This window comes from Geotrypetes seraphini, chromosome 6 (genome assembly GCF_902459505.1).
Source record: "Geotrypetes seraphini chromosome 6, aGeoSer1.1, whole genome shotgun sequence".
NCBI lineage: Eukaryota > Metazoa > Chordata > Amphibia > Gymnophiona > Dermophiidae > Geotrypetes > Geotrypetes seraphini.
In genome coordinates, this window is record NC_047089.1 from 127,386 (window position 1) to 153,823 (window position 26,438).

The following is a 26,438-nucleotide window of genomic DNA, read 5'->3' on the forward strand; positions in this document are numbered from 1 at the left end:
CTTGAAGGTTTCTATCATGTCTCCTCTAAGTCTCCACTTTTCCAGGAAGAAAAGCCCCAGCTTTTTCAGTCTGTCAGTATATGAGAGTTCCTCCATACCCTTTATTAGCTTAGTTGCTCTTCTCTGGACTCTCTCAAGTACCGCCATGTCCTTCTTAAGGTACGGCGACCAGTACTGGACACAGTACTCCAGGTGCGGGCACACCATTGCATGATACATTGGCAGAATGACTTCCTTCGTCCTGGTCGTGATACCCTTCTTAATGATACCCAACATTTTGTTTGCTTTCCTTGAGGCTGTGGCGCACTGCGCCGACGCCTTCAAGGTTGTGTCTACCATTACTCCCAGGTCTCTTTCAAGGTTGCTCACCCCTAGCGGTGATCCCCCCATTTTGTAAGTGAACATCAGGTTCTTTATCCCTACATGCATGACCTTGCATTTCCCTATGTTGAAGCTCATTTGCCACTTTTTGGCCCACTCTTCCAGCGTTGTCAGATCTTTTTGGAGAACTTCGCAGTCCTGCTGTATAGTTTGGTGTCGTCTGCAAATTTAATGACCTCACATTTTGTTCCCGTCTCTAGGTCGTTAATGAATATGTTGAACAGGAACGGTCCCAGCACCGACCCCTGTGGAACTCTGCTCGTGACCCATTGCCAGTCTGAATAATGGCCCTTTACTCCAACCCTCTGTTTCCTGTCCGCCAGCCAGTTTTTGATCCATCGGTGGACCTCCCCTTGCACCCCTTGGTTCCATAGCTTCCTTAGCAGTCTTTCGTGTGGCACTTTGTCGAAGGCTTTTTGGAAGTCAAGGTAAATGATGTCTATAGATTCCCCTTTATCCACCTGGCTATTTACCCCCTCAAAGAAGTGTAATAAGTTCGTGAGGCATGACCTGCCCTTGCAGAAACCATGCTGGCTCGACTTTAGCTGCCCATTGTTTTCGATGTGTTCCCAGATGCTGTCTTTAATCAGCGCTTCCATCATCTTTCCCAGGACTGAGGTCAAGCTCACCGGCCTGTAGTTTCCTGGGTCTCCCCTTGAGCCTTTCTTGAAGATGGGCGTGACATTTGCTATTTTCCAGTCTTCCGGAATCTCTCCAGTTTTTAAGGATAGGTTGCATATTTGTCGAAGTGGCTCAGCTATTTCGTTCCTTAGTTCCTTGAGTACCCTTGGGTGAATGCCGTCCGGACCTGGCGATTTGTCGCTCTTTAGCCTGTCTATCTGCCTGAGGACATCCACCTTGCTCACCTCTATTTGGACCAGGTTTTCATCCTGGTCTCTCTTTACGATCTCCTCGGGATCCGGAATGTTGGTTGTGTCCTCCCTCGTGAAAACTGACGTGAAGAACTCATTTAACCTGTCAGCTATCTCCTTTTCCTCTTTTACCACTCCCTTTCTGTCTCCATCATCTAAGGGTCCCACTTCCTTCCTTGCTGGTTGCTTCCCCTTGACGTACCTGAAGAATGATTTGAAGTTTGTTGCTTCCCCCGCTAGTCTCTCTTCATATTCTCTTTTTGCTTTCCTAACCACTCGGTGACACTCCTTTTGGTGTATTTTATGTTCCTTTTGGTTGTCCTCTGATTGGTCCTTTTTCCATTTTTTGAATGATGCCTTCTTGTCACTTATCGCCTTTTTCACTGCATTTGTAATCCACACTGGGTTGTTTGTTTTATTTTTTTTGCACCCTTTCCTGAACTTGGGGACGCACAGGTTTTGTGCTTCGTGCACCGTGCCTTTAAGTAGGGTCCAGGCTTTTTCTACGGACTCCATCTTCCTTGCGGTGTCGTTGAGTTTCTTTCCCACCATTTTCCTCATGGCATCATAATTCCCTTTCTTGAAGTTCAGTGTTGTCGTCGTAGTTCTTTTCACCTTTGCTGATCTAATTTCTAGCCTAGTAGGAAAGAAAAACTCTCAGATTCATATATTCATTCTTCAGTCCTGTCCCTGACAGGTTTCATAGTCTCAGCCATCATTAGTCTTTATCTTCCCAGTTAACCCAGTCCAAATCTAGTTAGAATCTCACAAGGGATTAATTAGTCTATCTGATAGTCTTCTGTTACCTCATAGACAATCTCTGGAGGCATAGGTGGGAGACTGTTCCCTGGGGATCCATCTTTGGACACTGCAATCAATATCCCTTCTAAGTTATACACGTGTCATTCTATCTACACCAGGGGTGTCAATGTCCCTCCTTGAGGGCCGCAATCCAGTCGGGTTTTCAGGATTTCCCCAATGAATATGCACGAGATCTATTTGCATGCACTGCTTTCATTGTATGCTAATAGATCTCATGCATATTCATTGGGGAAATCCTGAAAACCTGACTGGATTGCGGCCCTCGAGGAAGGACTTTGACACCCCTGATCTAGGGTTACCATATGGCTCCAGAAAAAGGAAGATGGATTGAGATATCCAGGCTTTACTTCCATTGCTTTCAATTGAAGTAAAGCACAGATGTCTCTATCTGTCCTCCCTACTTCCATTGCTTTCAGTAGAAGTAAAAGCCAGATAGCTCACTCCGTCCTCCTTTTTCTGGAGCCATATGGTAATCCTAATTCTGTCTCACCTCGGTAGTGAGGGACAAGCAAGTTCTGCAGGACTCCAGAAGATCCGCCCCCAGTGATTGACCTGATACAGAAGCTTTTATTTATTTTCTTATTTATTTCAGCATTTATAACCTGTCCTCCTACTGCTAGGAATGCGGTTGGAGGACTTTTGAAAACTCTTCTGGAGAACTCCTTCCCCTGCCCTGGGTCGTTCTTCCAACACTGCAGCCTCAGGGCTTTTAAGGTCCTTGCCGAGCCCTGCCCTCCTGACTCAGCAGGCTAGCTCTTCCTAACTTAAGGTAGCTCAGTCTCTCTCAGTGAGGAAACCTCCTTAAGGAACCATGAGCTTATATCATCCACTCCCTTACCAGCAAGGGTAGGAGGCTCCCGGGGCAGTGGCACCCTCCTCTCCACCCCTCGCTCCTTCCTCACTCGCTACATTACACTCTTACTTCTTTAAATCTTTAAAACTTCTCTTGCCTGCTGTTCAGCATTGGCTTTCCCTCTGAAGTCACTTCCTGGCCCCGTGACCAGGAAGTGATTTCAGAAGGGAGCCAAGCTGGTGCGAGCAGCTTGCGCTGGTGAAGATTTAAAGAGGTATGGGGAGAAGGGAGGGCGTGAGTATGGCATGGAGGGGCAGAGAGGTGTCATTACTCCCACCCACCAAGACAGCGCCCAGGGTGGTCTCCCCCTGCTGCTAAGCTACTGTCTCTGAGAACAACTTGATACAAAATTCAGACTAAATGGTAACAGCAAATCTTAATAAGAGTCAGGATATAACTACACAAGTGCTCCTACTGTATAAGGACTATACTATGTAGTAACATAGTAAATCGAAGAGCTGCTTGGTCCATCCAGTCTGCCCAACAGTATTATACTACACATAACATCAGAGAAGTATGTCATCCATATATGTAACAATACAATCTTTCCAGCCGAATTTAACTTCAGCCCTAAAAATGACATAAGTTAAAGTCTTTCCTTAATCCATTTGGAAGGGAATTCCTTGGCAGTGGGCCCTGGAAACTCAATACAATTTTAACTATTTTTTTCAAGATGAGATCTTAAAGAAATGCAGTTGTTAGCAGACCTCAACGTGTGAGATGGTGAATAAAAAGTTTTTTTTTGTTTATTAGATGGGCAAATAAGTAATTCAGTTGTTTAGTAGCAATAGTGAGTTTTGCTTTTGGACTATACATTTGTGTAATATTGTAGTTCTCTACTAGGCTCCCTGTGGTTTATGGAAGTGTTGCTATTCTCTAATCATGCTGGGCTGGCAGCCCCTGTTTTTTCTCCTCTTCTGCCCTGAGAGCTCTGTGGTCTGGCCACTTCAAGCCTTCAAAATCACTGTAACCCTATCAAGTCTTTTTTACCCTGCCCTACTATTCATACAGTAAACCACAGCATTACCTCTCGGCATGTACTGAAATGATTCTCCCAGTTACTTGAACCCACGAACCACTGGTTGAGAGTGGACTGATAGCAGAGGCTACAATTTTCTTAAAGCAACAGAATTCTATTTCTCTCCTTGTCTTGAGATACTGCATTAAAGAAGATTTGCTTAAGAATTGAGAGTCCTTTCTGGTCAGTGGTATAGCAACGGGGGTGGCAAGGGCAGACTGCCCTCTTCTCCTCTCTGCTTACCCACCAAATCTTCAGTGCTGGCCTCAGATCTCCTTCTGACATCACCTTTCTTTTTATTGATCGTTCTCTCAGATGTAACATTAATGCTTGACTCGGTATGCCAAGCTCTGCCTCTGGCAGTATTCAGATCCAGACTCAAAGCCCACTTCTTTGAAGCTGCCTCCAATACCAAACTCTGACCCACCTGCTGATCACCAAAGATCTGTCTTATCCTTCTCTCTGTAGTTCCCCCACCTGAGCACTGTATATTGATGCACCTTCTTGACCAGTTTGTCTGTCTTGACTAGATTGTAAGCTCTTTTGAGCAGGGACTGTCTCTTCTGTCTTTTGATGTACAGTGCTATAGAAATGATTAGTAGTAATGCTATCATGTGTTATTGTCACTTAATTGCTTTTTTATTCCTACCCCAAAGGGGGTTTGTAGAAGCACTTCAGATGCACTTCTTAACCTTCCCCTATTCTGGCCCTTCTGTCCTATATCTCCATTCGATAATTATAGCTCATATTTCTCCCTACCCTCCTCTTAGAAATATAGAAACACAATGGCAGACAAAGGCCAAATGGCCCATCCAGTCTGCCCATCCCCTACTATCCCACATGCCTTTCCATGCCCCCCCTCAAACCCAGACACAGCCCCCATCTCCACTGGGAGACTACTCCACATCCTCTGCAAAAAAAAAGCACCTCCCGGCCCACTTCCGAGCACCACCCCCGCCAACTTCATCCTATGCCCTTACTTTGGAGTTTCTCTCAAGTGAATGAGACCCACCCCATTTCACATAGGTATCCAAATGTCCAAGCTCCCCCACCTCTAAAGCACACACATTGAGATCTTTAAGTCTGTCTCCATACACATTATGGTATAGACCACAGTTCTTCAACCGCTGTTCCGCGGACCGGTGCAGGTCCGCAGAAAATTCCAGCCGGTCTGCGTAGGACCGGCGAGATCAACATCTTCAATTTCCTGACAGTCCGCGCAAGACCGGCAAGATCGAGGAGCTGTCCTTCGCGCAGGGCCGGAGAGATAATAGGGAGCCTCACACTGTGCTTTCTCCCATCCCAGCGGCTCTCCTTACAAACACAGCGATTGAAGAAGGTAGCCTTGGAACTTTTGCTGAGTCGCACTGCCTCTGATGATGCAACTTTCGCTTTCCTTAGAGGCGGTGCGATCCAACAAAGGACCCGAGGCTGCCTTACTGAATTGCAGCGCTGGCAAGTAAGGAGAGCTGCTGGGAGGGGAGAAAGCTGCTGGGCATGGTGAAAAAAAAATAAGGGACAGCTGTTACTGGATCTGGAGAGGGAGGAAAGATGCTGCTGGGAGGGGAGGAGGGAAAGGAGTCTGGGAAGCTGTTGGGCATGGTGAAAAAAAAAAAGGGACAGCTGTTACTGGACCTGGAGAGGGAGGAGAGATGCTGCTGGGAGGGGAGGAGGGAAAGGAGTCTGGGAAGCTGCTGGGCATGGTGAAAAAAAAGGGACAGCTGTTACTGGACCTGGAGAGGGAGGAGAGATGCTGCTGGGAGGGGAGGAGGGAAAGGAGTCTGGGAAGCTGCTGGGCATGGTGAAAAAAAAGGGACAGCTGTTACTGGACCTGGAGAGGGAGGAGCGATGCTGCTGGGAGGGGAGGAGGGAAAGGAGTCTGGGAAGCTGCTGGGCATGGTGAAAAAAAAAGGGACAGCTGTTACTGGACCTGGAGAGGGAGGAGAGATGCTGCTGGGAGGGGAGGAGGGAAAGGAGTCTGGGAAGCTGATGGGCATGGTGAAAAAAAAAGGGACAGCTGCTACTGGACCTGGAGAGGGAGAAGGAGAGATGCTGCTGGGAGGGGAGGAGGGAAAGGAGTCTGGGAAGCTGCTGGGCAAGGGGGAAAAAGGGACAGCTACTACTGGACCTGGAGGGAGGGAGAAGGAGAGATGCTGCTGGGAGGGGAGGAGGGAAATGAGTCTGGGAAGCTGCTTGGCAAGGGGGAAAAAGAGACAGCTGCTACTGGACCTGGAGGGAGGGAGAAGGAGAGATGCTCCTGGGAGGGGAGGAGGGAAATGAAAGGAAGAGAGTTACTGCCGGACAGGGGGAGGAGGGAAGAGAGAAGAAAAAAGGAAGGAAACAGCTTGCAGGGAGATTAGAGGAGGGGAAGGGGAGAGACAGGAATGAGATGGGAAGGGGGGTCAGCAGAGAAATTGAGAGGGACAAAGATGCTAGATCTGGTGTAGGAGAGATAAAAATGAAGAGAGCAGTGAAGCTGGAGTGAATCGTGTAAAAAGGAGAGAGGGGCATAGGCTGGATGGAAAGGGGAGAGGGGCATAGAAAGAAGACAAATACCATATGGAAGGAGGAGAGGTCAGACAGTAGATGGAAGGGGCAGATGCTGGATTGAAGAGACAGAGAGGGCAGACGCTGGAAGAAAGAGAGTGAAAAGAAGATGAAAGCAGAAACCAGAGACAACAAAAGGTAGAAACAAATAATTTTATTTCTATTTTGTGATTAGAATATATCAGATTTGAAATATATATCCTGCTAGTGCTAGTGTTAGACATAACTGGACTGCAAAGTCCACGCAGTGGCTTAGGGCTCTCTCTGACCAGTGGGGCAGTTGCCCTAGTTGCACTCCCCTAACCCTATTCCTGCTATGTGTGACTGCGATATTCTGTTAGCATGATATTTCTGAGTAGCATTCTCTAATAATTTGGCTTATTCCGTTTTCTTGATAGTAGAGGGGATATATGTGAAGGGGAGGGGAGACAGGGGTTTTGTTGATCCTTGCTCTGTATTATTTGTATTTATAAAATGACAATTATACAGAATATTGTTTCTTTTTATACTTTAATAAAATACATTCAGTATAAAATCATAACTGAGGCTTGTGCGGATGGGATCAGATGGTTTGCGAGGACCGAGCTCGCGGAGATGGGGCGGAAACGGGGTTTTTAAATTTCAGTCCTAGTAGTTTGCCGGTCCACAAAATTTATTTTTTTCTCGCCGGTCCATAGGTGTAAAAAGGTTGAAGAACACTGGTATAGACCACCGACCATCTTAGTTGCCTTCCTCTGGACCGATTGCATCCTGTCTATATCTTTTTGAAATTGCAGTCTCCAGAATTGTACACAATGTTCTAAATGAGGTCTCAGCAGAGTCTTATATGGGGGTATCAATACCTCCTTTTTCCTACTGGCCATTCTTCTCCCTATGCAACCAAATATCCTTATAGCTTACGTTGTCACCTTGTCAATCTGTTTGGCTATCTATCCTTTATGCTCCTTTACCTCTATCTCTTTTTATCTACTGATTAAATGTGAGCTGCTTAGACAATTAATTTGAATAAACTTAGAAACAATGTTAGCAATTCAGACTGAATCCTAAACGTAACTGATAGCCAAAGATGAGAAGTAAAGTGATTAAATCTCCATACTTTGCATATTAAATCTATTACTGAATTCTGAAATAACCAATTGCAAGTGTCTTAGTGACTAGGTAGTGGTGACCCCTGTCAACAGTGCATTACCATAATCCAGATGTGGAGAAGCTGCTATTCAAAGACTGTCGGGTAAAATCCCACTGAGCCGGACAGCAGCTGATATTCTGAGGCACTGAAGTGGGCAATGTCGCTGGATATCGGTTCCTGCTGGCTAGGTTAGGGGTAGCCAGCAGTTTAACCAGCCCCCAGCCTGACATCCTGTTTGTTTGTCTTGATTGTTTAGATTGTAAGCTCACTATGTTCTATTGCACTTTATGTTTGGTTTTGAAACAAATAAAGATTTATTAAAATAAACAAAAAAACTGACATAATTCAATCACTAAATTGAAAATAAAATAATTCCTCCTAAAAAAAAAGATTGTAAGCTCAATTGAGCATGGATTGTCTCATTTGTGACTGTGTTCAGCGCTACGTACATAGGTAGAGCCAGTCATTGATGAAATTCAGTCTGATAACTTTATAACTAAGCTGATAAAGTCTGCACAGTCAAAAGGTTGACCTGGTCTGGCTATTGATCTGTGTTAACCTCTGGGTAATTTTTTTGCAGATGACATCCAGTTGCTTGTGTTTTTCATTGATAATCACGACGGAGCCATTTAACTCACTGGCAATCTAATCATAATCTCCTGCAAAGCTGATTTCCCCAAGGCACAGGGAATTGAAAGTTTTGCCTCTTCTAAATGGTCATCAGTTGTTTTTCTTCATATCTAATTACTTTAGGAATTTGTCGTGACAGCAATTTCAGTTATAAACCTCCAATTGGACATGTGGTTAAATTGTGTTTTTTTCATCTGCGTATGCTGCCAATTACAACCTTTGCTGTCTAAAGATAATTTGACAAAATTGATCCATGCTTTTATAACAAGTTGTTTAGACTATTGTAACAGTCTGTTTCTTGGATCTAGTAAACCTAATTTACAACATGTATAATTCAGAATATTTCTGGCAGATTATGGGGTGTTGACAAAACTGAACGTTTTACTCCTGTTCTGTACAATCTGCATGGGTTACCCATTGCTAAGACTGTGAGATTGAAATTGCTCTTTCTGATGTTCAAAGCTTGGAATTTAGGCCAACTGGTATATCTGCAGAACAAACTCATTTGTCCGGTCTGAAAGTGATTCCGTGATGTTCAGCAAGGGACAGGCCCTGCCCTTTGCACCAACTGTTTGACAATTTCATAGTGATTTTTCTTATCCAGTATTTTGGAAGATGATTAAGTCTATTTTGTTTCAACAGTATTTGGAATCAAATCACTAACCCCACCTTTTATTAAGCTGCACTGCAAGTTCAATGCTGATCTGCCCGTTCTATTCCAATGGGTGGCTTGGCATTTGGCTCATGTTGCTTGGTGAAGGGGAGGGGGGTAAGCGGACTGCTGGGCACGATGGACCACTGGTCGGACCCTTATGTATTCAGCTATTATGTCAACTCTATTTGACTCTGTGAGGAGAGCCTGCTTAATATACTGCAAATTATCCTATAGACATTAACTCCTCCCCCTTTTATTAATCCACAGACTACAAATTCTTCAAAATATTGCCATAGAACTCATCCATAAAGCAAAAAACTATGATCACCTAACTCTCCTGCTCCGAAATGTACACTGGCTACCTATTTCCATCAGATCACCTACAAATTGCTCCTGCTTACCTTTAAAACAAGACTCACCAACTCCCCTTCTTTGATTGATAAACTTATTCCTTACTCCTCTTCAAGAATGTCAAGATCCAACTCTCAAAATCTTCTAGTAATCCCCCCTATTCACGAAATCTTCTATGATACAACCCGTAAATCAATCTTCTCCATTATGGCCCCGACATTATGGAATGTGATGCCCCATGAACTCAGACAATAATTATCTTTCCCAGTACAGTATTTAAATCTAAGTTAAAAACATTCTTATTTCAAGATGCTTTCATTGCAGGATAACCTTCTCACACCATAAGAAAAGAGAAAGAAAAAGACTTCCCTTCCCCATTGTACTTACCCTCCCCATACTCTTTTCTTTTGCAGGATAACCTCACACCATAAGAAAAGAGAAAGAAAAAGACTTCCCTTCCCCATTGTACTTACCCTCCCCATACTCTTTTCTTTTGCAGGATAACCTCACACCATAAGAAAAGAGAAAGAAAAAGACTTCCCTTCCCCATTGTACTTACCCTCCCCATACTCTTTTCTTTTGCAGGATAACCTCACACCATAAGAAAAGAGAAAGAAAGACTTCCCTTCCCCATTGTACTTACCCTCCCCATACTCTTTTCTTTTGCAGGATAAACTCACACCATAAGAAAAGAGAAAGAAAAAGACTTCCCTTCCCCATTGTACTTACCCTCCCCATACTCTTTTCTTTTGCAGGATAAACTCACACCATAAGAAAAGAGAAAGAAAAAGACTTCCCTTCCCTATTGTACTTACCCTCCCTATACTCTTTTCTTTTGCAGGATAACCTCACACCATAAGAAAAGAGAAAGAAAAAGACTTCCCTTCCCCATTGTACTTACCCTCCCCATACTCTTTTCTTTTGCAGGATAACCTCACACCATAAGAAAAGAGAAAGAAAAAGACTTCCCTTCCCCATTGTACTTACCCTCCCCATACTCTTTTCTTTTGCAGGATAACCTCACACCATAAGAAAAGAGAAAGAAAAAGACTTCCCTTCCCCATTGTACTTACCCTCCCCATACTCTTTTCTTTTGCAGGATAACCTCACACCATAAGAAAAGAGAAAGAAAGACTTCCCTTCCCCATTGTACTTACCCTCCCCATACTCTTTTCTTTTGCAGGATAACCTCACACCATAAGAAAAGAGAAAGAAAAAGACTTCCCTTCCCCATTGTACTTACCCTCCCCATACTCTTTTCTTTTTTAATTCTAGTGTAACTTTACCTCCCTCCCCACCCTCTCTCCTAGACTCATGTCGGTCAAGCCTGTCTTTCAACCCCCCCCTCAATGTTTTAGATTAAATTTATAATATTTTACTGTATTAACTATTTTGTAAACCATCTAGATACTAGGGATAGATGGTATAACAAGAAATTAATAAACTTGGAAACTTTTTCAAAACCGTAGCACTGTTTTTAGCACCGGCCACGGCAGTAACAGCTCTGATGCTCATGGGGGGGGGTGGTAATGGTAGCAATGTCGTAATAAGGGGGGGCAATCCACCCTGTGCGCCATGTTGGTGGGGGCGCTGATACCCCTCTTCACTCCACCCCGCCTCTTCCCCTCATCACGTATGCGCTCCCCTTTCCTTCCCCATACCTCTGATTATTCACCAACTTCAATATGCTCTAGGCAATCGCGTTGTCTCTCCTGCTGACCAAAATGATAAAAGGGATGGGTTGACTTCCCTATGAGGAAAGGTTAAAGTGGCTGGAGAAGAGATGGCTCAGGGCGATATGATAGAGGAGTGGAATGGGTAGACGTGAATCGCTTCTTTACTCTTTCCAAAAATACTAGAACAGGCATGCAATGAAGCTATTAAGTAGTAGAATTAAAACAATCTGGAGAAAATATTTTTTCACTCAATGTGTAATTAAACTCTGGAATTTGTTGCCAGAGAATGTGTTGAAAAACAATTAGGTTAGCAGGATTTAAAAAAGGTTTAGCTAATTTCCATAATTTCCATATTTATTCATTCAATTTTCTATACCTTTCTCCCAGGGGAGCTCAGACTGGTTTACATGAATTTATTCAGGTACTCAAGAATTTTTCCCTAAAACAGAAGTCCATTAACTATTACATGTCGGATCTCTTCATGGAAGTAGATAGGGGGTGGGTCTTGGTGTGGGCAGACTGGATGGGCCGTGGCCCTTTTCTGCCGTCATTTCTATGTTTCTATGTTTCTACTAAGATGGGCTTCGGGAAATTCACTGCTTATTCCTTTGTGGGATGTTGCCAGGTGTTTGTGATCTGGGTTGGCCACTGTTGATGGACCTTCAGTCTGTCCCAGTAGAGCAACCCTTATGTCCTTATAGAAAAAAGACCAATGCCAATAAGCTTCTATACTTTGAAAGCTGTCATAGTCGAAGTGTAAAAAGTCACCTTCTGCACAGTCAGTCTCTCAGGTTGAGATGTCTCTACTCAACCTGCTGCAATGTCCACATTTAAAGTGCCCCACCTGCCCATTCCTTACATCAACTGAATTATTTACCACACCATTGTGTGTTGGACATAAAATCTGTTAAATTTTCTTATTCCTAGAATAAGCAGTCATCACTTTTACAGATTGAAAACATGGGAGCACCATATTCCTTAATCACTCTTTCAAAGTGACTAGCCTGCTACAAATATTGCAAAGTGCAGGTAATGACATCGTCCTCATCTTTCTTTCTTGAATAATTCAAAAGTTGTTCCCTATTGTATCTAGCTCTTGTAAAAGATTTCCTTACCATCTGCTCGGGATACCCACAGATTTTAATTTTTCTTTGTAATTTCTCAGCTTGCACTGTGCTATGTGTACTATATAAGCACCTTCTAAAAGTTGACCTTTGTGTCTTCTGCTAGCTCTCACTGTTCATCCCGAACTTGAGTCTCCTGAGAGCCTCCTGTAGCTTCCTAGGTCCACTGTGTATTGTGAATCCCGCTAGTCTTCACTTCTTTCATTCAGAGTATATTTTCTCCGTCCTTGCCTCCAGCTTGCTAAATTGAGTTCCCCCTTTTTCCATGACTTTCTTCTCTCCCTCTTCTCGTTCATCCTCTCCTATCATAGGTTTCTGCTTCTATCTTTTAAAAAAAAATTATTTATTTATAATTTCAACATTTTTTCACAAGAAAATAAACATCTTGTTACAGAAATATAGTAGGCATCATGTTACTTCACATTACAATAAACTAAAAGTAATCTTTATTAAAAGAACTAAAGGTGGAAATCGGAGAACTACTGCAAACCCTCGCTAACTTGTCAGTTATAACCGGACAGATACCAGAAGACTGGAAGATAGCGAACGTAATACCAATCTTCAAAAAAGGATCAAGGGGAGAACCGGGAAACTATAGACCAGTGAGTCTCACATCGGTCCCTGGGAAAATGGTTGAGGCTTTGATTAAAGACAGCATTGTACAGCACCTGGATAACCATGACCTGCTGAGAGGTAGTCAGCATGGCTTCAGGAAAGGGAAGTCATGCTTGACAAACTTACTTCAGTTTTTCGAGGGAGTGAACAAACAAGTCGATAGCGGAGAACCGGTTGACATAATATACTTGGACTTCCAGAAGGCGTTCGACAAAGTACCTCATGCGAGACTTCTCAAGAAACTACAAAGTCATGGAATAGAAGGGGATATACTGAGATGGATAGGAAAATGGCTAGAAAACAGAAGACAAAGAGTGGGCATAAATGGGAAGTACTCAGACTGGAAGAAAGTAACTAGCGGTGTGCCTCAGGGCTCAGTTCTTGGGCCTATCTTATTCAATATCTTCGTAAATGACCTGGAAGAAGAAACGACCAGTGCTATCATCAAGTTTGCAGATGACACAAAACTATGCCGAGCAATCAGGTCACAAAAAGACAGCGAAGAACTCCAGAGAGATTTGAAGCAACTTGAGAGATGGGCAGAAAATTGGCAGATGAGTTTTAATGTAGAAAAATGCAAAGTGATGCACCTGGGCAGTAAAAACAAGGAGCATGGGTACAAACTGTTAGGTATAACATTGGAGAAGAGCGATCAAGAAAAAGACCTGGGAGTACTGATAGATAGAACCCTGAAGCCATCGGCTCAATGTGCAGCGGCGGCAAAGAAAGCTAACAGGATGTTAGGCATGATAAAGAAAGGAATCACGAGTAGATCAAGGGAGGTCATAATGCCGCTTTATAGAGCAATGGTCAGACCACACCTGGAATACTGTGTCCAACACTGGTCTCCATACCTGAAGAAGGATATAACACTACTGGAGAGGGTGCAGAGGAGAGCGACGAAGCTAGTAAAAGGTATGGAGAACTTGAGCTACAAAGATCGCCTCAGAAAACTGGGACTATTCACCCTTGAGAAGAGAAGACTGAGAGGGGATCTGATAGAGACTTTTAAATTGCTAAAAGGAATTGACATAATGGAGCAAGCTCACTCACCAACAGGGGGAAAGGATGGTGAGCAAGAAACAGCGTTATTCACATTGGCAAATGTAACCCAGTCTCGGACCAGAGGTCATGGCCTGAAGCTGAGAGGGGACACGGCCAAGACAAACGTCAGAAAGTTCTGCTTCACACAGCGAGTGGTGAACGCCTGGAACTCTCTCCCAAAAGAGCTGGTGGAGGAAACCACCGTTCTAGGATTTAAGGGAAAATTGGACGCACATCTTCTTGCAGAAGACATTGAGGGATACGAGTGACATTGTATTCGCCAGGATGTGCCTGGCTGGGCCTCCGCGTGTGCGGAACGCCGGACTAGATGGACCCCGGGTCTGATCCGGTGCAGGCAGTTCTTATGTTCTTATGTTCTTATGTTTATATCCTTCCTTAGACCACCAAGTATCAGAGGAGATTTAGGCTGAAAAAAGTGAGAAGTTACTTTAAACAATAAAGAAAAATATTAAAGGAACAAGCATAGCACTGAAATTCTGCTTTTACTTTTCACTCAGTCAATTTGGGGCAATTCTTTTTAGCTCCAAAAAAGCCTTCAGCTGCTCTGTAAAGAAAAACACATATTTAATCTGAATATACTTTACAATACACTTGCACGGATACACTAATAGAAACAAAGCCCCCAAGGATTTACCCCCTCTTCTACAAAACTGCGCTAGCAGTTTCTAGCGCAGAGAGCCGCACTGAATGGCCTGCGCTGCTCCCGACCCTCATAGGAACTCTATGAGCGTCGGGAGCAGTGCGGCTCCCTATGCTAGAAACTGCTAGCGCAGTTTCGTAGAAGAGGTGGCTAGTTTCTTGCCTTTAAGATAAGAGTTGTTTCCCTCTTTCTTGGGTGGATTTGGTAACATCCTGGTAGGCCCATATCCTTTTATCGAAGAATAAATTTGTTGAGGATCGAAAATACTGCTTCATGAATGCATCTAAGTCTTGCTGAAATACAAAGGTTACCAAAAGTGTTCTTATAGAGGTATCTGAGATGGACTCTTCAGGATAGCAGATATATTTTGTAGGTCAAGTTGAGAAATTTGATTATTTTCTCTTTCCAGGGCTTCTTGAGATTGCTTAGTATTACATGGAAGGTAATAGATCTTGTTTAATGGAGGAATGCAGTCCGAGGTATATTTTAATGTCCTCACAAGATAATTTTTAAACATGTCATAGGACGATATCCCTGAAGTCTTGGGGAAATTAAGAATTCTTACTTTTAACCTCTGGTTAAAGTTCTTAATATTTTTTTTATTTTCTTATGTATAGCTGTATTATCTTTAACCACCATGGGCCTAAACCCTTGGAGGGACTGAACTTCCATTTGTATTGTAGCAATTTAATTTTTTTAAATTTCAGTATTGGATTGATCAGTATCATCAATTTTTCCCCCCGGGGCCTTTACCTCGTTTGATGTTTTCAGAGTTGCCGCGTCCAGCCTTTGGAGCATTCTCCAAATTGCCTCCAAAGTCACCTCACTAGAGGAGGTCAATGTCCCTGAGATAGTCTCCATTGGTAGAAGCTTATCTGCCGTGTCTCTTCCTCGTGGGGTTGTTCGGTGCAGCTTCGGCAACCTTTTTTTCTGCTTCTATCTTTAGAGAACTGAACATGTAATGATTATTTTCAAGCACCATTCTGACCTCATATGCAACTTCTTTAAATTAGTCTTCTTATTTTCTTACTCATTCTGTTCTGTCTTATTTATCTATATGCTCCATCTTTGCTTACACTCTAAGCTATTAAAATGTTTTACCTTGTATTGTGCTGACATTGTAATGTAGCATACTATGCCATACTTTGATAGTAATTTGAATATTTTTACTGCTGTGTCTATTGCTTATGTTGGACTTACATTTGCTGTACAGCGGCTTGAGTGAATTCCTTCAGAAAGCTGGTAAATAAATCCTAATAAATAAATAAGCACAGGGTTCAGAAAGTAGAGTAAGAACAGGGAATAACATGTTCTCAGAACACATTTGTTTTGCACGGCCAGTGAAGACTGATGAATGTAATGGATGTGTCTCTACACCATAGATGGACCAAGTGTGTCAAGGGAAATCTGGGCAGTGGAATGGATGGAGTTAGACCGAGGTTTGCACTCATGGAGAGCCACGAGTTCTGTTGGATTGTGGAGAGCTTAATTTGGAACAGCTAAGTTTATGGATGAAGAGCCTGAACCTGCTGACTCAAAACTTGTGTTTAATTTGGAAAATCAGAACAGTGGTCAAACTTGTGTTAAACATGACTGCCATAGCCATGGGGATTAACTCAGTCTGACATCTGCTGTGAGTTGTGTATCAAACTCTTTTAACTTTGAGCCAAAATGTGAGATCCTGACCCTGGACATGAATGCTAGTGTCTGAGAAAGCAAAGGAAGTGTCTCTAAATGTTGTCTCCATGGTTGGAAAAAGAATTGTAAAAGTTAGGCAGAAGCCAAAATTTGTAGGAGCTGGGAAAATAATTGTCTTTCTTTATGATTTCCTGTTTTAAGCTTCCATTTCTCTTGGTGTTTCATGTTGCTTAATTTCCTCTATTTTTACTTTTTTTGAGGGAGTTTTGCTTTTCTTTGCGTCTCCATTCTCATCCTCTTATTTTCTCTTTATCTACCCAGCTGACATTTCTTCCTCTTGCAGGCCTGCTATATCTCTCCCCATGGCTGGGAGGTCCCAAGCAGAATCTCAAAATATCATCTCAGGGACTCATCTGGAGTCTAGAAACATCTCTGTAGCAGCCTCTGCAGCTTCCAGGAATTAATTGCCAGGATGAAATGGTTCTTACTGAGTCTTGAGCTCCACTGGCTGCCCCTCGAAGCAAGAGTGGTGTTCAAATTTGCCTGCCTCTATTTCAAATCCATTCTAGGTTCAGCCCCCTTATACTTGGTTCCCCATTTCAACTTAGAATGTACATCCAGACCCACATGCAGACTACACCTATTTAACCACCCAACACTAAAGGCCTGCCATTACAAAAGATACCTGAACAGAACACTTGCCTTCCAAGCAGGTCAACTGAACAATTGGCTGGGTAACATTATCACGCACTCCTCATCCTATCTAAGTTTCAGAAAACTTGTAAAAACAAACTTGTTTAACCAATTTGTAACCAAGTCCTCTCAAGCCTCTCCTCTCCAACCCTAACCGAATTGTTCCCAAAATCTCTTGCCTCACCTCTATACCATGCTCTCCTGTATTTTGATGATCTTACATTGTACCTGTATTCGCTGTTTGTCCAGCTCTTGTTGGTTGTAAACCACATTGAACTACCACTGCTTTGGCGGTATATAAGAATAAAATTATTATTATTATTATTGAGATGCATTCCAAGGTTTGGAAAATTACATAAGAACATAGAGGGGCATAATCGAAAGGGATGTCTAAGTCCGTTTGCGTCCAACTCGCAAAACGTCCAAAGTAAAAAACAGCCTAGGACACATTTTCGAAAAATATGTCAAAATTTTTGTTCTTTCGAAAATTGTCTAATTATACGTCCTGCAGATCTGATCGTCCAAGCCGTTAAATCGTCCATCTTTATACCACATTTTTGTCTAACTTTTCGTCCAAGTCAAAAACGCCTAGAACAAGCCCTGTTGGACGTGGGAGGGATCTGCAAAATGATGGACTGAACACCCAGACATGGCACCTTACAGGGCACTGCTATGAACTTCACAAAAAAGGTGTCATGTCTTCTCTTCACTACAGCTCCCTTATAGGTCATGGTAAGCCCCCCAAACCACCTCCAGAATCCCCTAGATCCCCTTATCTACCACCCCAATAGCCCTTATGGCTGCAGGAGCCACTTATATGCCAGTACAAAAGGGTTTTGGGGGTGTATAGGGGGAGTGCACATGTTTAATTATCAATGTAGTGATTATAGGGGCTTATGGGCATAGGTCCTCCTTTCTATGGGTCCCTAACCCACCCCCAAAATAACTTAAGCTGCCTCTGTGCTGGATGACTAGGCTTTCCTATACCAGGCGGCCAGGTGATGATGGTCTGAAGGCTGAATTTTAAAGGTGTCATTAATATTTTTATGGGGGTGGGGGGGTCAGTGATTACTGGGTTAGTGTGTGGGGGTCTGTTTTATGTGTTTGCAGTGCTTATCTGGTGACTTTAGGTTTTACATGGTCTAAGTTACAACGTCCAAGTTCCGTTGATCCCAGCCTGTATAACTTTCGGTTATACATTGCCACAAACCCAGCCTTAAGACTAGGGTTGTGCCAGGTCAATCTCCTCCAAATCCAAGCCTTACCCTAAAAAGGGCTAATCAGAGTGACAGGCTAAGCTCAGACAAACAGATAGGGTCTGAGTTCCCATTGAACCACCAGGTTACAGAATCCTGGGGAGGGGAAGATGAGGGTGAGAACAGCCTGGAGCAGCAGGAGGTGCCTTACAAAAAAGAACAGCCTAAGAGGCAGGCTCACAGCTCAGCTAAGGCACAACTGCTGGGCCCAATTAAGGCTAATCAGAAAGCTCAGCAGAAGCAACAGGTTGTCCCTCCCCCTTACAGGTTAGGGCGTGTCCAGCTCAGGGCTTTAGAGGCTGAACTGAGGAGAAACAATTCAGTCTGCCCTGGGTCAGCCCAGGAAGGAGGCTCGAGGGACTGGGCTCCTGAATCATCACAGAATCAGGACATTGAGATGGCAGATGTAACCACTGTCCCTGAGGCAAACCAGCCAGCCAGCCAAGACACCATAGAGCTTATGGATACTTCACTGGAACCAGAGGAAAGCTACATGGATCAAAGCTAAGTTGGATTTCTTTGCTGTTTTGTTTGCTTTTGAATCTGGTTTTCTTTTAAGGCTGTCTGGAAGTACAAGGCAATGACAGGCAGCGTGAGCAGTGCCAGGTTCACGGCTGCAGGTGTGCCTTATTGCCTGAGACAGTGAAGAAAGTGTTTTTGTTGAACATTTTTACTTTTGCCTTTTTTCTCTGTTTGGATGGGACTTTGTGGCTGACCGGGTGAAAGGGGTTGTGGTGGGGAGAATCCACGTAAGATCCTCAGGGCGGGATTGTGGGGCCAATTTTTGGCAAGCTTTAATTAAGTGGATTCAACTACTCCCCTCCCCCACCAGCTGTTTGTGAAGTTGGCTGGGGAAGGCCTGTTAAAGTCCAGGCCTAGGCAGCACATTCTAACAGTGACCAGTGTGAAGGCTGGGTGTTCCGGTAGCCTTATTTTGCCCCTTTTTGTGACTGTGGGACTGACAGGGCAAGGCTACAATCGAACCATTTTGGACTTACCTGCAAGCAAGGTGTGGGCTGTATTTTTTGTAAGCCCAAGTTTTATGTTTATGTTTGAGTGCAAAGCCTAAACTGTAGCTGTTTGCTACCGGGGAAATAAAGTTGGACTCAAGTTCTTTTGAAACACTTTATTGTTACTGACATTTGTTTTTCTTTATACTATTAAGAACCAGCAGGACCTTCAACTTCCTTTGAAGGCACGTCAAGGTCGGTCTTTACTGAGCCCTGACCGGTGGCCATTTTGCAAAACCCGGCACCGGCAGGCTCACAACATGCTGTACGACTATGTCTAAGCCAGCCCACGTCCCGCCCAACTCCCGCCCTCGACACGCCTCCTGAAACGCCCCGTTTAGCTTTGGTCGTTCAGAAGCACTATGTAGGCCTAAGTTGTCTAGAAATACATCCAAAACCCGTTTTTATTATCGGCACTTGGACATATTTGGGAAATGTTTATCCAAGTGCCGACTTAGGCCGGTTTTTGGATGTTTTTCTCTTTCGATCATGAGCCCCATAGAGTTGCCATACTGGAACAGACTGAAGGTCCATCAAGCCCAGTATCCTGTTTCCAACAATGGGCAATCTAGGTCACAAGTACCAGGGCCATTAAATAATTTATCTACCTCAGTAGGAAAGAAAAGAATTTCCAAAAAACTTTTGTTTTATTTTTCAGTATAGTTCACTGATAGCTTCATACACTTTTCCTGCAATGACTTTAACCTCTTTGAAAAGAATTCTTCTGCTTGACCTTCAAACCAGAACCGTTGAATGATCAAGGAGCAAAAGGGGCGATCAGGCAGGATAAGGCTTTAGCGGAGAGACTGAATTAATTCTTTGCTTCGGTCTTTACAGAAGAAGATGTAAGAGATCTACCTGAACCAGGAATAGTTTTCAAGGGTGATGATGCGGAGGAACTGAAAAGTCTTGGTGAATCTGGAAGATGTACTAAGCCAAACCGACAAGTTAAAAAGTGAAAATCACCTGGACCGAATAGTATACATCCCAGGGTACTAAAAGAACTCAAACATGAAATTGCTCACCTGCTGTTAGTGATCTGTAACCTGTCGCTAAAATCGTCTGTAGTACCTGAGGGTGTTATGCTAATTTTTAAAAAGAGTTCCAGGGGAGATCTGGGAAATTACAGACCGGTACTCCTGACTTCAGTGCTGGGCAAAATGGTGGAAACAATTATAAAAAATAAAATTGTGGAACATGTAGACAAACATGATTTAATGAGACGGAGTCAAAATGGGTTCAGCTGAGGGAGATCTTGACTGGGCGTCCAAGTGGCAGATGAAATTTAATGTGGACAAATGCAATGTGATGCATATTGGGAAGAATAACCCAAATCACAGTTACTGGATGCTAGGGTCCACCTTGGGGGTTATTGCCCAAGAAAAGGATCTGGGTATCATTGTAGACAATATGATGAAACCTTCTGCCCAATATGTGGCAGCAGCCAAAAAAGCAAACAAGACTCCCATGGGTGGGACATGGTTATACCAGGTTACAACTTGCTTCGTCGGGACAAGGAGGGCAGAATGGGAGGAGGTGTAGCATTATATACTAAAGATGACATTAAGGTCACAAGAATCCCTTTGGGTTAATTTGGCCAGAGGGAAGGACAAATGCTTGTATCTTGGCGTAATTTACAGACCCCCCAAGACAACAGGATGACCTAGATATGGAAATAATCGGAGATATAGAAAATATCACCTTGCGTGGGGACACAGTATTGTTAGGTGACTTCAACATGCCTGATGTGCATTGGGATACACTTATCTCTGCTTCCAGCAGCAGCAGGAGGCTATTAAACTCTATGAAGGGAGCTGGTCTCAAGCAACTGGTATTGGACCCTACAAGGGATCAGGCAATACTGGACCTATTACTTACCAATGGGGAAAGTGTCACAGAGATCTCGGTGGGGGACACATTGGCCTCCAGTGACCACAACATGGTGTGGTTCGATCTTAGGAAAGGTTTCACTAAATCTACCACACTGACCAAGGTCCTCAAATTCAAAGACACAAACTTCCTAGACATGGGTTCCTTTGTTCACCAGGAGCTACAAAGGCAAGCAGAACCGATAGCGTGAAAGAAATGTGGTCAACTTTGAAAGCCACCATACAGGAAGCGACAAACCACTATGTTAAATTAGTAAGCAAACGGCGAAGGAACAACAAGCCGCAGTGGTTTACTGCGGAGATCTCAGACCTCATCAAGGAGAAGAAAAAAGCATTCATCTCTTACAAACAATCGGGGAAACAGGACTCTAGAGCAGACTACTTGACCAAATCAAAAGCTGTCAAAACAGCAGTCAGGGAGGCTAAATTCCACATGGAGGAGCCTCTGGCAAAGAACATCTGGAGGGGAGATAAATCCTTCTTCAGCTATATCAGTGGCAGAAGCAGAAACTCAGGTGGGATTGTACGTCTTAGGAAAACAGATGGAGACTATGTGGAAAAGGATTCGGAAAAAGCCCAACTATTAAATGAATACTTCTGCTCAGTCTTCACCCGAGAAGCACCGGGGCTTGGCCCTCAGCTACAGACAAGGGTTGACTCAGTAGACCCATTTAGTACCTTCAAGTTTACGCCCAGCAGTGTCTATGGTGAGCTGTCAAAGCTCAAGGTTAACAAAGCAATGGGGCCTGACAACCTACATCCCAGGGTGCTTAGGGAGCTGAGTGATGTCTTGGTGGAGCCACTGTCCCGCTCTTCAACCTCTTCCTTAGTACAGGCAGCGTCCCGTTGGACTGGAGGACGGCTAACGTCATTCCACTCCATAAGAAAGGCTCAAAGATGGAGACAGCAAACTATAGACCAGTGAGTCTAACATCGATAGTGAGCAAACTAATGGAAACTCTAATCAAACACCAGTTGGATAAAATCCTGGATGAGGAAAATCTACGGGATCCCCGTCAACATGGATTTACTAGGGGAAGATCATGCCAATCCAACCTTATCAGCTTCTTTGACTGGGTGACGGGGAAGCTGGATATTGGGGAGTCCCTGGACATCGTGTACCTGGACTTTAGCAAAGCATTCGATAGCGTACCACATCGCAGGTTGCTGAGCAAGATGAGTTCTATAGGATTAGGTGACACTTTGATGAAATGCGTTGGGAACTAGCTTGGAGGTAGGCTTCAAAGGGTAGTGGTAAACGGCACCCCCTCCAAAATGACAGAGGTGATCAGTGGAGTGCCACAGGGCTCTGTCTTGGGCCCGATCCTATTCAACATCTTTATAAGGGACCTGGCAGAAGGGCTTCGGGGGAAAATAACATTATTCGCTGATGACGCCAAACTAAGTAATGTAGTGGGCAAATGCACAACAGACGAAGATTCAACACCCGACAACATGATGCATGACCTACTTCTACTGGAGCGCTGGTCTAGGACCTGGCAACTCAGCTTCAATGCCAAAAAATGCAAAGTTATGCACCTGGGCAGCCAAAATCCATGCAAGACCTATACCCTTAATGGCGAGATCCTAGCAAGAACAGTAGCAGAACGAGACTTAGGGGTGATCGTCGGTGAGGACATAAAGGCTGCCAATCAAGTGGAGCATGCTTAATCCAAGGCAAGACAAGTCATAGGTTGCATACGCAGGGGTTTCGTCAGCCGTAAGCCAGAAGTCATTATGCCATTGTATAGATCCATGGTGAGACCCCACCTGGAATACTGTGTGCAATTCTGGAGGCCGCATTATCGCAAGGATGTGCTAAGACTGGAGTCAGTTCAGAGAATGGCCACCCGGATGGTCTCGGGACTCAAGGATCTCCCGTACGAGGAACGGCTGGACAAATTACAACTATACTCGCTCGAGGAGCGCAGAGAGAGGGGGGACATGATCCGAGACGTTCAAGTATCTCATGGGCCGCATCGAGGCAGAGGAAGATATCTTCTTTTTCAAGGGTCTCACGACAACAAGAGGGCATCCTTGGAAAATCAGAGGTGGGAAACTACGAGGTGACACTTTTTCACTGAAAGGGTGGTTGATCGCTGGAATAGTCTTCCACTGCAGGTGATTGAGGCCAACAGCGTGCCTGATTTTAAGGCCAAATGGGATCGACACATGGGATCTATTTACAGGGCAAAGGTAGGGGAGGGACAATAGGGTGGGCAGACTTGATGGGCCATGGCCCTTATCAGCCGTCTATTTCTATGTTTCTATGTTTCTATTATGCTAAGAATTATTAAAAAAGGGATGGTTAGCAAGACTAAAAATGTTATAATGCCTTTATATCGCTCTATGATATGACCTCACATGGAGTATTGCGTTTAATTCTAGTCTCCTTATCTCAAGAAAAATATAGTGGCATTAGAAAAGGTTCAAAGAAGAGCAACCAAGATGATAAAGGGGATAGAACTCCTCTCGTATGAGGAAATACTAAAAAGGTTAGGGCTCTTGAGCTTGGAAAAGAGACGGCTGAGGGGAGATATGATTGAAGTCTACAAAATCCTGAGTGGAGTAGAATAGTTACAAGTGGATCAATTTTTCACTCCCATCAGAAATTACAAAGATTAGGGGGCACTCAATGAAGTTACAGGGAAATACTTTTAAAATCAATAGGAGGAAATATTTTTTCACTCGGAGAATAGTTAAGCTCTGGAACGCATTGCCAGAGGTTGTGGTAAGAGCAGTTAATGTGGCTGGTTTAAAAAAAGTTTTGGACAATTTCTTGTAGGAAAAGTCCATGATCTATTATTGAGAAAGATAAGGGAGAAGCCACTGCTTGTCCTGGATTGATAGCATGGAATGTTGCTACTCCTTGGGTTTTGGCCAGGTACTAGGGACCTAGATTGGCCACCATGAGAATGGACTAATGGGTTTGATGGACCATTGGTTTGACTCAGTAAGGCTATTCTTATATTCATCACTTGAAAACCACTGTCCATGGAGAGATTACTTTAAAACTCAGAACAGGAAATAATCCGAGGAAGCCAGGTCAGGACTGTAGAGTGATGGTTCAGCTGCTGAAACCCACATTCTTGGATGACAGCTTGTGATTGTTGTGACATGTGCACTGATGCATTGTTGTGAAGAAGAAGCACACCTTCTGCGAGTTTTCCTCGTCTTTTCTCCTTGATTCACTCCTGCAAAGCGATCATTGTGTTGGCGTAACTCTCCCTGGTTATGGTTGTCTTGTGTGGCATGAACTCCAGAATCAAGTCTTTCATCATCCCAGAAGACGTTGCTATATCTTTGTCTTCAGATTTTTCTGTCTTGAACTTTATTGGTGGGGGGGGGATGACTTGTGCTTCCAATGCATTAACTCCATTTTGGACTCAGGATCTCTATGATACACCCAAGTCTCATCTCCAGTCACTAATCGATGAAAAAGAAAATCACTTGGTCTTCATGGATCATCTCAAAGTTCTCCTGATAGCTTAATTATTTTTCAAACTTTACCTCCAAGATGCTCATTTCTTCAGCTATTCAGGAAACCTTAATTCGTCTGTCTGACAAAATTAAATCCTTGACTTTCTTGCATATTTTTGTGGAGGTTGTTTCCAACGGCCATCCAGTGTGCAAGTCACCTTCAATAGACCCTTTACCCCACTTAAACTGCTTGCTCCAAAATTTTACTTTGTAGAATGATGGGGCAGACTCACTATAAACTGCAGTCATGCATTCATGGATCTTCTTTGACTTTTTCCCTTCTTCTGTGAGAAATTTTATCACTGAACGATGCTCCAAATCTAGCAGTTTCTTATTTGATTTGCACAAGGACACTCCTGACATCCTGTCTCTTGAAATGTTAGACTTGCACAGAGTCACAGCTGTGCATGAGTAACTGAGACATGTCAGAACATGCACAGACTTGATTCAACATGCTTGTTACTTTCTTTCATACTCAGATAAATTATTGAACGCTCCTCGTACCTAGCAAGCTCCCAAGGAGAAAAACATATTTTATGCTGTTTATCGTAGGAATAAGCAGTGGATTTCCCCAAGCCATCTTAGTAATGGTTTATAGACTTCTCTTTTAGGAAATTATCCAAACTTTTTTAAAACCCTACTAAACTAACCGCTTTCACCACATTGTCCAGCAACAGATTCCTTCTCTATACCTTTTCTAATTCCATATATTTTTTGAGATGCGGCAACCATACTTGCACACAGTATTCGATGTGCGACCATATTATAAAGCGATCTAAAGGTATTATAACATTTTCATCTTTGCTTTCCATTCCTTTCCTTAGCCTGTCAACTCTTAAGCACATCACTCAAAGGAACACTAATATGCATGCTCTGCTACATAACTCCAGGAAACTGGAACACAGCAAAACCAAAATTTGAAGATTTTATTTACCAAAACTCACTAATGACAACATACAACTTAATTCTAGGAGACCTCAACCTCCACCTCGAAAACCAATCCCACAAACAAGTTGAAAACTTACTAGCATACCTCGAGGCCGTAACATACAAGATACTAGACCCTCAAACCACACATGAAAAAGGACTCCAACTCGACATTGCAGCCTACATGTCCCAACAGCAACACTCAACCAGAAATCCACACATCAAGCGGATACTGGTACCGTTCCCTCTGGTCTGATCATTAAATGTACTCCTTCAAAATCAACTAGACCAAAATCAAAAGCAAACCAATTACACAAAAAAATAACTTACAACTCACGTCAATACATCGACCCCACCAAATTCTGGACAAAAACAGTGTCACAAACACTCCTCAGAGCACAGCTAAACTGTGACAAACCTTATGCTATGGCGTGTCTCCTACAACCAGGGGTATCCTCAGGACTTTTGATTGGCCCTAGGAAACTGCCTAGGCCTGGGAGAGAAAGGGTAAGTATTGGCTTCAAATCACCAAAACTCAGACAGAGCTCTTCAAAAATTAATAACAGTTTTATTCTGACCTCAGCGATCCAAAAGGTGTAACACATAGGCAAATATCTACAGCATTTCACCAAAACAAATCCAGCTTCAAAGAAAAATAAAGGTACAAAAGAAACCACATACAGTTTGTCTTGTCTGAGTTCATTTACTCTGGCTCAGCAATGAAATCATATTGGTATTCAAATCACAAACCAAACTTTCTCTTAGCAGTAGTTGTTTCAGAGGCATGAAAGAGAGATTCCCAGCATTCATATAAAGTCTGGATAACTCTTATAGCAGCAAAAGTTATATACTCTTTTAGGCAGCAAGCAGCAGCACCGCTTTGCACAGGGCTCACTAACACTGTAGTTATCTCTTGAAGGCAGCACAGCTGTGGTAGATCATGTAATTACACTACCAGCAAACGGCACACACAGTAAGGTTTTAAACTAAAAAAAACATTCATACAGCTCCCAGGTTCTTTAGCCCAAACTTCACTTTAAGAAAGCAGGTTATCAACACTCAGGTAAGTAAACTTCTTGAACCAAAAATAATGCAAGCAGCAAATACATAAAGCATTTCTTGCTCAGAAAAAAACACCAGCTGCTTCCCAGCTACTCTCTGTCTTTC

The 26,438-nt window shown here is 43.4% G+C and overlaps 1 protein-coding gene across 2 annotated transcripts in view; it reads left to right on the forward strand.

Moving 5' to 3' along the window:
- DCHS1 (dachsous cadherin-related 1) overlaps positions 1-26,438 on the forward strand; it is a 309,730-nt gene that overhangs the window by 110,205 nt on the left and 173,087 nt on the right. The window lies entirely within an intron of this gene.